This window comes from Macrobrachium nipponense, chromosome 14 (assembly GCF_015104395.2).
Source record: "Macrobrachium nipponense isolate FS-2020 chromosome 14, ASM1510439v2, whole genome shotgun sequence".
In the NCBI taxonomy this organism is placed as follows: domain Eukaryota; kingdom Metazoa; phylum Arthropoda; class Malacostraca; order Decapoda; family Palaemonidae; genus Macrobrachium; species Macrobrachium nipponense.
In genome coordinates, this window is record NC_087207.1 from 64,506,844 (window position 1) to 64,520,865 (window position 14,022).

A 14,022-nucleotide genomic window follows, 5' to 3' on the forward strand; every position below is an offset into this window, starting at 1 on the left:
ATTTAGAAAAGGTAACTGTCAAGTCATACCATACCTGCTGAATCATGGATGCGCCCCCAGTGCAGCAAACTTTGAAAACGAACGGCTTCATACACCCATGATCCAAAACAACACCAAACGACCCTATTTACAACGATGATGATTTAGCAGCAAACCTGTAAGATTGACATTCGGGCCAATGTTCGCCCTTCCATTGTAAAAATCTGTATATCCATATGTCTTCTCTTTTCTTCCAGGAACTTAAATGTAGTACATTTTACGCCCATTTTACGCCCTTTCTTTTGATGAATATATGTCGGGAATCCGTTCCCTCTTAAGTAAAATTATTCATGTATTTTCGTCTGTGAAGAAACATTCACAACGCAAATAAAATCTTGGGGCTGCTCTTGAGCAAGAGCCCGTGCTGGCATAAAGCTAGCTTAATCTTAAACAACAACAACAGAATAAAACCTATGGGCTGCTCTGTGAACAAGAACCCGTGCTGGCAAAAGGCCATCTTAATCTCAAACAAAACAACAATTGAATAAAATTAGTTCATTCGCTCTCCTCGTCTTACTCAGTCCTCACAATTGGTGACCCTGGAGTGACCCAAGTGGTTTTGGCTTTGCCATTAAGGGACTAATTACCGCACTCACCTTCAGAGAACCTTTAACGGACCCATACAACACCTAGTCTAGGTTCTCTGGTACTCTTCAACACCGTTCATGACTTTTCAACGACCGTAAGTGTGAGACTGACAATACGATGAAGAGTTCAGAGCATTCACTCGACTCCTCTGTCTGCCTCGACCCCGCGATCCGTGAGACGATCCTTCTTCAAGCTCGAGTCCTCCTCGGCTCCTGTACCCATGCCCCGGACGACCACACCGTCAAAGCCCCACCACATCAAGCTGCCGCCCTTCTGCAGTGAGGAGGTCACAACATGGCTGCAACGGGCAGAAATACAGTCCTGGATCCACAGCATTACCCAGGATAGCACCAAGGCGGACCTCATTGCCGGGACCCTCACAGTGGATGCCTTCAAATGCCACGCCCCATGGATGCGCAGCCAGCACGGGGAGCTGCCCTATGAAGGCCTGAAGGGGGAGCTCAACCAGGTCTTCTCCCTCCCAGTTCCCCAGCAAGCCGTCCAAATTTTCGACCTCGTGGTCAACCCCATGACCACCTCGTATCCCATACTGGCCTGGAACAAGCTCCAGGACCTGGTCCTCCTGCCAAAGGTGGACCACCAAGGACGAACTCAGGAGGTGAGCATCCTCCCCCAACTCTTCCTTCACCAGCTTGTGCCTAAAGTCCGATGCCAGATCCCTAATGACGAGACCATGGAGATGGAAAGTCTGGTGCAGCGGGCTTTCGCGCTTTTTACTGCTAACCAAGCTGCAAAACTCTCCTCTCTTCCCTCAGCCAACAGCCTGCAGCAGGAGGACACGGTTGGTGCAGCATACCAGCAATCACCGAAGCCCCTCCCAGACGTCGGGTGGTGCCGCTTCCACCACCAGTTCAGCAGCAAGGCACGGAAGTGCGAGTGCCCTTGCTCCTTCCGCCCTTCAAAAAACGACAGAGGCAGCACCAAAAACAAGTCCCCATGGCAGTGGCAGTAACAAAGTCCCAACCCAGGGCTCTACATCCAGGACAGCATCTCCGGCCTCAGGATGCTGGTTGACACTGGTGCCATGCAGTCGGTGTTCCCTTCATCTGCAGAGGATCACAACTGCACCCCCGACGACCTTACCACCCTCGTAACTGCAAACGGGACACCCATCCACACCTACGGCGCCAAGGCCCAGACCATCGCATTCCTGGGCCAGACCTACATCTGGGCCTTCATCCTGGCCGATGTACAGACCCCTCTCATAGGGGCAGATTTCCTCGCCCACCACAGCCTCTTGGTGGACGTGGCCACCAGCGCCTTCTCAATACTGAGAGCTGCCTCTCCCGTCCACTCGCCAGAGGACCAAGGGCGCTCACCATCTGCTCCATCCTTCCCCACCACAGATACGCCTCCCTTCTCCAGGAGTTTCCAGACATCTTCCGCCCCGAGCTTCGCTAGGTGGCTGGGGCCATGCCCAAGCAAGGTGTCTTCCACCATATTGAGACCAAGGGCCCCCTGACACACACCAAGTTCCGCCGCCTCCCACTGAAGCTCCTCCAGGAAGCCAAGACTGTGTTCAAAGAAACGGAGAAGACGGAGATCTGTAAAAAGGAAGTGAGTCCATGGGCGTCCCCCCTCCACATGGTGAAGAAGGCAGACAGTATGTGGAGGCCCTGCGGTGACTACGGCGCCTGAACCTTGTCACCATGCCCGACAGCTACCCATCTGCCAAACATGTAGGACCTCACCGGGCTCCTCCAATGGCACAAAGGTCTTCTCCAAGATCGACTTATTAAAGTCGTATTTCCAAGTCCCCATCCATCCCAATGAGATTCTGAAGACGGTGATCATCACGCCCTTCGGATCCTTCGTGTTTGCCTTCTTCACCTTCGCCTGTGGAAGGCTGGGGCCACCTTTCAACGCCTCATGGACAACATCCTCAGTGACTTACCCTTCTGCGTCTGCTACATGGAGGATATTCTTATCTTTTCCAGATTGCTGGAGGTGCACCTTAACCATGTCCGGGCTGTCCTCAAGTGTCTACAGGAGAACGGACTTGTCGTCCATTTTGACAAATGCACCTTCGGCACCGAGAAGGTGGATTTCTGGGCCACGAATTACAGCCGCAGGAGTTCGTCCCATGGCGCCAAAGGTGGCCACAGTGGAGAAGTTCCCGACAGCGACGACCATCAAGGCCTTCCAAGAATTCATCAGGATGGAGAATTATTACAGAGGGTTTGTCCTGCACATCGCCCATGCCATGTGCTCTTTGACTGACTTCCTTAAGGGCAAGCCTAAGAATCTGACATGGAGAGTAGACCAGCAGCTCGCCTTTGCCCGAACCAAGTCTTCCCTCAGCAGGGCCACCACCCTGGCTCACCAGGACCCCAACACATCCCTGACGCTCACCACCAATGCCAGCAACATCATGTGTGGCGCCATCCTGGAACAGCTGGTCAACGAAGTCCCAACACCACTAGCCTTCTTCAGCAAGAAGCCCAAACCTGCCGAGACTTGCTACAGCACATCCGACTGCAAGCTCCTTGCTGTCTACCAGGCCTTCCACCACTTCAAATATCTTCTGGAGGGTGTTCCCTTCACCATAAGGATAGACAACCAGCCGCTAGTCCACGCCTTCGTCAAGGCAGGTGACGCCTGGTCCGCAAGACAGCAATGGCATCTCACGGCCATCTCCGAGTTCAGATGCTCCATCGAGTAAATCCCTGGCGGAAGAAATTCTGTAGCTGGTGCCCTCTTGAGGGTCGAGATCAACTCCCTTCACCTCGGCATCGACTACGAGGACCTAGCGCGTGAACAAGCCTCCATCCCCGAAGTACCAGCCTACCGGACCACCATCACTGCCCTTCGCTGGGAGTACATCTCCTTCGGCCCCTCCAGGATGACGCTCCTCTGCGATACCAGCACAGGACACCCTTGTCCCCTGATACCCACATTCTGCAGGAAACAGGTGTTAGACGTCATTCACGCCCCGCACGGAGAATTATGTGGCACGGCATCAGGAAGGATGCTTGGAGTGGGCCAGAAACTGTATCGCTTACCAGAGTAGCAAGACAGGAAGGCACACCGAATCAGCAATAGGCTCTTTTCCCCAACCAAGGCGAAGATTCAGACACATCCATGTCAACGTCGTCGGGCCTCTTCCTCCATCCGACGGTGCCAGATACCTCCTGACAGTGATCGACCAGTCTACCAGGTGGCCTGATGTCAGAAGCCACCGCAGATGCCTGTGCCAAAGCCCTCCTGACCAGCTGGATCAGCTGCTTCGGAGTGCCCGATGATGTCACGACGGACCAAGGACCCGCCTTCACGTCAGAGCTCTGGTCTTCCCTGGCACGCCCAATGGGGACCAAGCACGGCACCACAATGTCCTACAATCCCACAGCCAACAGCATGGTGGAAAGGGTCCACTGCTCCCTCAGGGCTTCCTTAATGGCATGCTGTTAGGGCCCTGATTGGAAGGGAAAGCTTCCCTGGGTCCTCCTCGGTCTCTGTACAGCCCCAAGAATTCTTCCCCACCGACAGCAATGATCCTGATATTCCCCTGGCTAGGTTGCGTGCAGCCACACGCAAGACGACCCTCAACTGAAGGAATCACAAATCCGAGGACTCCTTCAGCTTTCCGCAGGATCCTGTTAGTCCTCCAACGAGTCTATGTAATCATTGTCTTGGGAGAGGGGAGTATTTGTAAGGGCGACATTCAGGTGAATGTTCGCCTTTCCATTGTAAAACTCTGTATATCCATATGTCCTTTCTTTTCTTCCAGGAACTAAAATGTAGAGCATTTTACGTCCTTTCTTTTGATGTATATATGTCGGGAATCCGTTCCCTCTATGTAATATTCATGTATTTTTGTCTGCGAAGAAACGCATTCACAGCGGGGGCCCTGTCCCTTTAGTTTATGCTTTTTCGTGCATGTGTGACGGACACTACACTTCCGTCTGCACGCCACCTTATGTACAGCCTCATTTGCCGAATAAAATTAGTTCGCTCACCTCCTTGTATTGCTCAGACCTCAAAATCACTGATGTTCAAAGTTGAATACTGTAAGGTGAAACTTGAACTAAGTCTTAATCATCATGTCAATTATTTAAGAATAATTTCCCTTATTAAAAGTAAAATGCAATAAATGAGTTCGTTAGGTTGTTGTCACCAAGTTGTAATCGAGGCCGCTCCTATCACTGAGCACCATTCTTCTCCCAGGCACTATAGTAGCAGGTAAGGTGGTTATACTCTCTCTCCTCTGTGTCAGCCAGTTTTCATTGTCACTATGCGTATGTGTTAAACTTTATCGTGGTTCATCCACTTTATAATGGGCTTTGTCTATGTTTCTTTGTGAGGTAAATATTGGGGGGATCTGTAAATAATTGAATAATGTGGGTTTTACCATTGTAATTTTGAATATTGAGTTAATAGTCCATTTCAAGGACTTGAAGTTTGGATAACTGTCACATGATAACTAAATTGTTCTTAATTATCTAATGTACCAGTTCATTCTTGGTCTTTGAGTGTCCTCTGTAATCAGTATGTGCAGGGAATTGTTATGTTAAAAATCACTTATTTTGTAATAAAAATTTGTTAAAATTTTGGTGACCTTCCCTATTCAACCCTCCACTGAGTAGATGTAGCATTGTCTCAAAGATCTTGTCATCAACCCACAACATCTGGGTAACGAACTGCTAACAACGTGATAAAATCAAGATATTTTGGTCCTTCGAACCGGATGACAAGTGCTCTGCTACTCGGAAGGCACTGAATTGGCAATGGTATTTAAAGTAACCCTGATAGGACACTCAGTTACCACCGAATCTACTGCAAAATAGTGGCACCGATGTAGAGATATTGAGGAAACCAGTGGGTCTTATTGCCCAGTTTGAGGATGAGAGTTTAGAAAATTGGCAGAGAAGGTATGACTTGGTAGCACTCTATTTGGGTGGCAACAACCTGACTGATCAGGCCCCAAAAACTGTCTGGGAAAAATTTGAAAGTCCTCATTTCACAGCTGAGGAACCTAACCAATGTAATTGCAATCTGTGATGAAGAATTAAGAGACTACTCGAGCGACAATCATTTCTGCATAGCTTTGGAAGAACATAATGCTAAAGTAAAGAATTTCAATGCAAATCTGAAAAGGGGTTGTTTGAAACGACATAAGTACGGTGTCAGGCACCTTTCTATGAACGCTGAAGGCTATCAGTTCGGTAAGAAATCTGACATTGTCCATTTTACAACCCCAGTGAAGACCATGTTCCTCAACTGCTTGATGAGACTGATCAGAGGAAATCACAATCGCCAACAAGAGTAGGTTGCCTAATTAAGTCACTCAATCTGGTATTAACCTTTCCCCCCTCTTCTTAACGTAGGTGATTTCTGTTTCTTGCATTTGGCCCCTTGTAACTAAACTAATAATCATGGCAGTTGCTAAAGTAATTCAGATTGAGGCGATAATGGGTCTCCTCTCAGACCTGCTAATGGAAGTTCAACGCGAGCTGGTGGAAACGTGTACCTCGGCCGTATACCAGAATCTGGTAGATAATATTAGAGAAGATGAGAAGCAGCTTCGTTCACTGTATATGCTGTATAGCATTACTAAACTAGAGTCCAGTGTAGAAGTTAGGCTACGCCAAATGTTGAATGACACGACGAGAGCCGTATTGTTATTACTACACAGGATTGATACATTAACTGTCCAAAATAGACAAGTGCATAAGCCAAAGCTGAAACCATTACATCTCCCTGTGTTCAAGGGAGAAGTGAGTGAGTATGCCTCATCTAGAGAGTTATTTGAAGTTCATGTGAATCGTAGAAGTGACTTGGACAAGGTGACAAAGTTCACTTACCTCTTAGGTGCCTTGGGAAAGGATCCGCTCAGAGTCGTTAAGTCTCTGAGCATAACCGCGGCTAACTATCACGTTGCTTTCGACCTGCTCGATAAGAAGTATGGGAACGAGCACCAAACCTTGGTCATACTACACCGGCGGCTGGCAAATATTTTTGTGCCTTCAATGAATCACGTTGAACTAAAGAAATTCAGATTTGAACTAACTATTTTAGAGAACTAATAAAGAAACTGAATAAAGCTGGTATAGGTCAGGGCATGATTATGAGCCTGATCAATAAAAAATTGTCAGAAGGTAAAATCTACAGAAAAGTGGTAGAACATCTGAGTAAATGTGATTACAGTCTTGATGAATTTTTTGAAGCAATTGACTTCATCATCTGCATGCTTGAAGATGATGCGTTACAAAAGAGCAAGCCCCTAGTCACAGATGCTAAAGTAACTACTGACTCTAATTGAAAAGTAAAAGGTTGTCCATTTTGTAGTGAAAAGTATTCTGCACACGAGTGCAACAAGTCCCTTGATTTCGCAGCAAAATGACATCAGTTGATCCGAGTGAGAAGGTACTTTAATTGTTTAAATGTAGGTCACAGGAGCGAATAGTGTCACAGTAAAGTAACCTGTAAGTTGCACCATAGTTTGATCTGTGATAACAGAAATCCTCCCAAATCTTCATCTTTCAATCCTGTTGCTCCATCATTTATTGTTTAGCAATTCACATGTCACTTCTCGCCTGGTGAAAACTACTAGCGCGAAAACTAGCCACAAGATCGCTGCCAACACCAAAACGAAAGATAAATATACAAAGCCTTGCGTAAAGGCTAAAGTTACTGAAAAAGAATCCTACGCTATAGTTGCCTTGCTCATTGATTGTTGCCAACGGCTACCACTAATCTGTGTCCAAAATAAGAACCATCACATCAGGTTGTTCCTTGATACGGGGAGTCAGAGGAGTTTTTGGTAGGATGGCACTAAATCTTGCCCACTTTGGCTCCACAGTAATCGAGGGAGAATTTGATGTGGTAGAGTGCAGTAAAGAGATGGGGAGTAGAGTAGTACATGCTAAATTGGATTGGTTGTGCATGATAATGTGGACATAGCCATCCACAACGTAGGCTATAGGAAAATAAGAAAACATCTTGCATCTTGTTAGCAAAGGCTGTAATGTTGCAGATCAAAAAGCCAGACATGATCATGTCAAAGGGGTAGACATACTCATAGGGGCTGACTATTTTAGCTATTTTGTAATTGGGTCAGACAGAATCGATGGAGTCAATATCTTTATTACCCATGGAGGGATGTTGCCATTTGGTAAAGTTCCACAGTGGGCTCTTGAAAGCACCACGCAAAGTACCACCCGCATGCTACGCGTCTGTAGGCTGGCCCCACCTGAGGTGGATGTTGATGAACGGTTGAGGTTAGATCGAATTGGGATCGCTCCTTCAGAGCAATATACCATACAAGAAACTGAAGCAAAAGATAGAGTAAGTAACTGTGTCATTAAAACTAGTCAGGGCTATCAAATGAGTCTTCCCTTCCATTCAGGAGAACGGCCTAATGTGAACTATTGTAACGCCGTAGCACAATTAGAAACTCTCAATGCTAAGTTTGACTTGGAACCCTAGTACCATGCAGATTATGAAAGGGTGCTCCGAACCTATCTGGAAACAGGATTCATTGAAAGGGCAGAAAACCCCAAGATCGAAGGGTATTATATGCCCCATTTTGGGGTAAAGAAAGACAGTAGAACCACCCCCTTGCAAATAGTATTCAATGTTTCAGCCAAATCAAAAGATAGCTTGTCCTTAAACGACTGTCTCCTTTCGGGACCCAACTTGGTAGAGGTCCTATTTAACTTATTAATAAGATTCTCTCTTGGCCTATGTATTGCTAGCTGATATTAGCAAAGCATTTAATTGTATTTTACTCAGTCTCAGTGATGCCAAGTATGCATGATTCCTCTGGCGCTAGGCACCTAATCGTATGGCAACCCTCGCCTTCCGGGTTGTTGTATTTGGCATCACAGCAAGCCCCTTCCTCCTGCAACAAGTCCTTCAGACTCATTTGCAGAAGGAAGGTGAGATGATTTGTTGATAACTATGTGGAAAACTTTGATGAGCCATATTTATTGATTCAGGGATATGACAACACCAAAGCCATATTAGACCTAGCCAATATGCCACTGACTGGATGGGCAAGTAATGTGACAGGGCTAGATGCGAGGATGGATTGGGAGGAGCCCTTGTGCATTAACATATTAGGGCTAGAGTGGGAACAAGAAAAGGATGAGGTTAGTTTGAAAGCCAGTAAAGGGATCAGAGATTTGAACAAGGGCTGGGTGCCCATGAAACATCAAATTTTCTCTCTGCTCATGTCCAGTTTTGACCCCTTAGGGTTAGTAAGTCCATTATTCATCAAAGGGAAGCTGTTCCTACAGCGATAGTGGGAAGAACAAGTGGGTTGGGATGATGTTTTGGATACCCCCAGAGCCCAAAAAGCCAGTCAATCATTGAGGGAATTCAAATTGGTTCATAAACTAAAATTCAAGAGATATGTGGGATGAGAGATCAAAGAATTGCATATTTTTTCAGTTGCTTACATAAGGCAGGGGGACGGCACAACTAATCTTATCACTAGTAAAATGAGGGTCACTCCCAGAAAAATGTTCAAGTTAACCATTCCTAAATTGGAGCTGTTAGTGCTGATGTCACTCATAAATCCTGTGACAATCATTCTATGGACAGATAGTAAAGTTGTCATTGCTTAGGTCAACAGTAAAAACGAAAATAAGAATGCCTTTATTAATAATTGTGTGGGCAAGATTGGTTTTACTCTGCAGAACTCCCACGTGACCTTGAGATATGTGCCTACACACCTGAATCCTGCTGATATTCTGATGAGAGGAGGCACCTTGAAAGAGCTGTTGCAGAGCCAGATGTGGCTAAGTGGACACTGCCCCCCGCCCCCCACCTTTCTGCACTATGTGGGAGAACCGAAAGTCTGTGTATCGGAGCAAGTAGATGTGACTGTTACTGCAGCCCTCCGAGATTTGAGAAATAATGGAGAGTTGTATTGAATTTGAAGTTTTGTTGAAAGTCATGAAATTAGTACTTAAGTTTTTCAAGTTATTTGGCTAGTACCTATCTTCAAAGTAACATTAAAGTACTGAATGATGGTATCAACTTTGTGGCACAGCTCAAACTCTGTATGATAGATGGAGTTGTATATACTCAGAGTAGACTTTATAACAATAATAACTGTAAGAGTAAGCTGATTTTTTTGCCTGCAAATGGCAAATTAGTAATGAGTTATTTAACACACTTGCATAATGTTAACATGTATTGTAGTGTTAACAAGCTAATGGGTGTTTTTTGGCAGGAGTGCTGGTCACCCGGACTGAGGGTCAGAGCTAAGAAAATTGTGTATTCCTATAGGGCATGTACTATCACCTTCAGGCTCCTCCTGACATGACCAACACCACCTCCTCTCCCCAAAGAACAAGTGATGATGTCCAAGCCCCTTGACCATGTCGGAGTGGACCACATGGATCCGATTCACACCACTGATGGAGTAGGCTACATTCTACTCATCACTTGTATGAGCACCTGAGTGGTGTGCTTAGAATCTTTCAGCAATCTGGAGGCTGTCATGTTTATTCTGACGTTTAGACGTTTCTGCACTACACACGGGACAGCAACCATGGTTTTATCGGATAACCATCAGACCTTTAGAGCAGCCAGCAGCTTTCTACAGGGGCTGTACAAAGAGGATGAGGTCCTGCAGTTCCTGCAGAAGAAGGGCCTTCAGTGGCGTCTTTGAATGCCCCGAGCACAGTGGAAGGGAGGATTCTTCGAGCGTCTCATCAGAGTGGTGAAGCACACACTAGAGACAACCTTCCAGAGGAAGTCCTTCCCTGAGGAGCAAGTACGAATGTTAGTGAAGGAAGCCGAGGCAGTGGTCAATAATAGGGCTCTCATGTATGCAGGGGATGAACACGAAGATGAAGTCCTCACCCCCTCCCATCTTCTACAAGGCTACATGATTAGCCTGATGGCTCTGTTGCTCCCTCCAGAGGATCTGAACCAGATGACAACTTGAAAGTTACGAGATCAGTATCTCAGGTTGACCAATACCCTTAAGGTGTTTCATGAATGTTGGCAAAGCGAATATCTCTCAGCCTTGCAATTGAGGTACTACTCCCAGCAAGGGAAAAAGACTAATCTCCACATGGGCGATATAGTGCTGGTAAAAATTGATCAGTGTAAGTGAGGTTCATGGCCACTCGATAAGATCACGGCAGTATATCCAGACAAGGATGGGATCGTCAGGTCTGCAAAGGTACTGTATGATGGCACAGAAACCCTGCGGGCCATCAATCACCTTGATCCCCTGGAATTTACGTCATTCGACGACAACAGGCAGGTAAAAGTGAATGACGACGAGGAAGCAGATGGAACCAATGATGACGGGACATGCGAGGGAATGCTACTACGGGGGCAACCAGGCAACGTCTGGGGTAAACAAGGTGTGATAGAGGCTTGGGTGAAAGGGACTCCAGAACAGTGGTGGTTCCAAGTGATAAGGACAAGTGATGTGCCATTACCGAGCCGTACACAGTCTGGACGACTTGATCAGACAGATAGACCGAGTGTTAGACCCAAATGCAAGGCAGCCTTAGCACAGAGAGAGAAAATGCGAGTGTGGGTAGAACAAGGGGAAGTGTGAGAGGGCAAATAGACGAAAAACCGAAAGGGTAGGAAGGGTGACGCTTGTAAGTGAGTTCGCGTCAGAAGGTGTCTGAATGTTGAATAAGAAAATTCAGTTGTTGTGAGAGTAAAGGGAATGCACATAAGTGTATCTTGTGCCAGCTGATTCGTGTGTAGCACAGATTGTGTGAGGAGGTCAGAGTTGGAGATGAAGTTGTAAAAATATTCTACATTTGAAAAATTGTTTTTTTTTTGGTTGATTTGAATGGTGATCACCTATGTATATGAATATCTGTAAGTGTTTGTCATGATATCTAGCCATGGTGTGACTTCAACGATGAGCGCTCGTTGTTTTGGGGTCAGGCTGCCAGTAACTGTTGGAGTTTGCCTCCCATCCTGTCGCAAATGTTATGGCGACTTTCACTAGGCTTATGCCAGATGTTATGAGGCTGATACCCCTACCAATGGACAGCTTCCAGCCCGTATACAAGGACAACTCGATAGGTAAACACGTCGTATTTTAAAAAATTTTATTACAAAACTAACTCATTTAGAATTAACAAAGCAAAGTAAATAAACAGAACTTAGGTGGCTCAGCGCACTACACTTGGACAAATTCTATGTGGCTATGCAATCACTCAAAAACTCCAAGAATTTCAAAAATTCAATTCACACTTTCTTAACAAAACAAATGACAATACATTTGTTAGAAGACTCTGAGCATGCTCAATAATGATTAAATTAAATTAGCCCAGTGATGGTTACAAACAGGAATGATTACTTACTATGTGCAATTCTGGTCAATCACCGCCCTCCTGTTCAAGCTTACACAGTCACACCACGTTCAAGACCTGCTAGAGTTGTTAACTCTACCATGCTAATTAACAGAGAGAGGTCAAGAACCACGGAAACGGTGGTTTTATACCCGAACAGATCAGGTTAGTCATTTTAGTTAGAATGCCTTCTTATTTCTTATAAATTATAAGATAATAAGAATTTAGTGATTAAGCTATGAGGGAGGAGATGCGATGACTAATAAATGTGTACATACAAAAAGGAACCATTTCACTGCAGCCGCCAATCTGCCTTATACTTGACAATTCGTCTCACATTGCAAGCAGGAAAAGATGGAAGGGCGGAAAATAAGGCTTGGAAAATTCATGCACTAATTTTTTGTGACATTCTCCACCTTCCAAAAAGGGGGGAAGGAAAGGGAGCAGGCAACAAGGTAATCAGACGGAACAGGCAAATATGGTCAAATGGGTTGTTGAAGCCTAGGCTCATGTGCAGCACTAAAGCACGGGTCTAGCTTTTGACAGCAAACAGATGCAATATGCAGTGATCACTCAAAAAAAGCAAGTACATAATTCAACAACCAAAGAGAATCAAAAGTAATGTACAAATTGTAACTCTCGAGGTAATGATTACAATAAAAGGTTCAGTAAATTCAATCAATGCCGACTCAGCATAACATACTACAGAGCAATTCAGCCCATCTAATGGCAATAAGATCACATCAGAATATAATTCGAATAATATCATGTCATCAACAGATAAACAGTGCAGTGTGCATCATGACTGCAATCATGCAAAGGCAATGCAAGCATGTATCTCAAAGCATCAATAGAAAAAATCAAATCAATATCAATACTCAAGCATAGCTTGATCAATGATAAAGGTAAAATCAGGTAATAAAGTGAAGATTCTTCTTCTAGGAACTTGTAACTCACTTATTGCTTGTCCCAGAACATACTCATAATGGGGTCATCATCAATGATAGAAAAATCAATAATATACTGATGCAGTTATATACAGGTGAATCAGTAATCATAAAGGATGGAAATATGTCACGAGACCAGCCAATTAAGGCAAGAATAGTAACAGATGATTACTCACACAATAAGATCATTATGATCTACAAATTCAAATGTTCGTTGTTCCAACACAGATGCCAAAAAAAAAAACACTTATACAAGAGTTACACATGGTGGGAGCTTTTCCCATGCAATGCAGAGTTACAACATGCACAAAGCCAATAAATCAACACATATGTAAGACATTCTGACGAGGTCGTCATGGGCCATGTGGTCGGTTCTCATGCAACGACTCAACAGAAAACAGAATATAGAATGGAGTTCAGCCCTAACCCCTTCAAAACTCTTTTCCAACACGCACACTTTCAGAGTTCACCTCTTTATTCTCGACAAAAACAAACACTACACTAAATCAAATTGTCTTTTACCCACTCCGACATCCTTTTCCTCTGTTCCTCTGCAGCCTTCCTTTTCGTTCGGATACCTGCATCACGTACTGTTTCACTCATTTCAATCCTAATCCTACTTACTTCATGACAACTTTCATTAAGTTCATCAGTCTGTCGATTCTCTCCATCGCTATCATCTATCTCTGGCTCACCATTACTTATGTTTCCTTCACTTTCATTGTCCTGTACATCATCTTCTCATTGCTCATTGTCGTGGGTGTTCATCTCAAGTGGAACGGTGTGTTGCGTTGTACGCAGATGTTCCTCGCCCTAAAACAGGACTTTCATGGACCTGATGACTCCATTTTTGTCAGGATATAACTTGATGATTCTGCTGGGGGGCCATTGACTGCGTTTGTGCCGGTCCATTTTCACCAGCATGAGGTCGCCTACACGTAGCGCAGTCTGGGGGGCGACTTGCAGGTCGTGACATTCTTGCAGAGATTTCAGATATCCTTCCCTCCAGTACTTTTTAAAGCAGTTGAGGGTTTCTGTCAACCTGAAATATTGGTGACGTAGCTGTCATATTATCATTGTCATATGCATATCCTTGTGAGGAACCTTAGGCAGCAATAAGCGAACAACATCTCCATGGATGAGGTGTG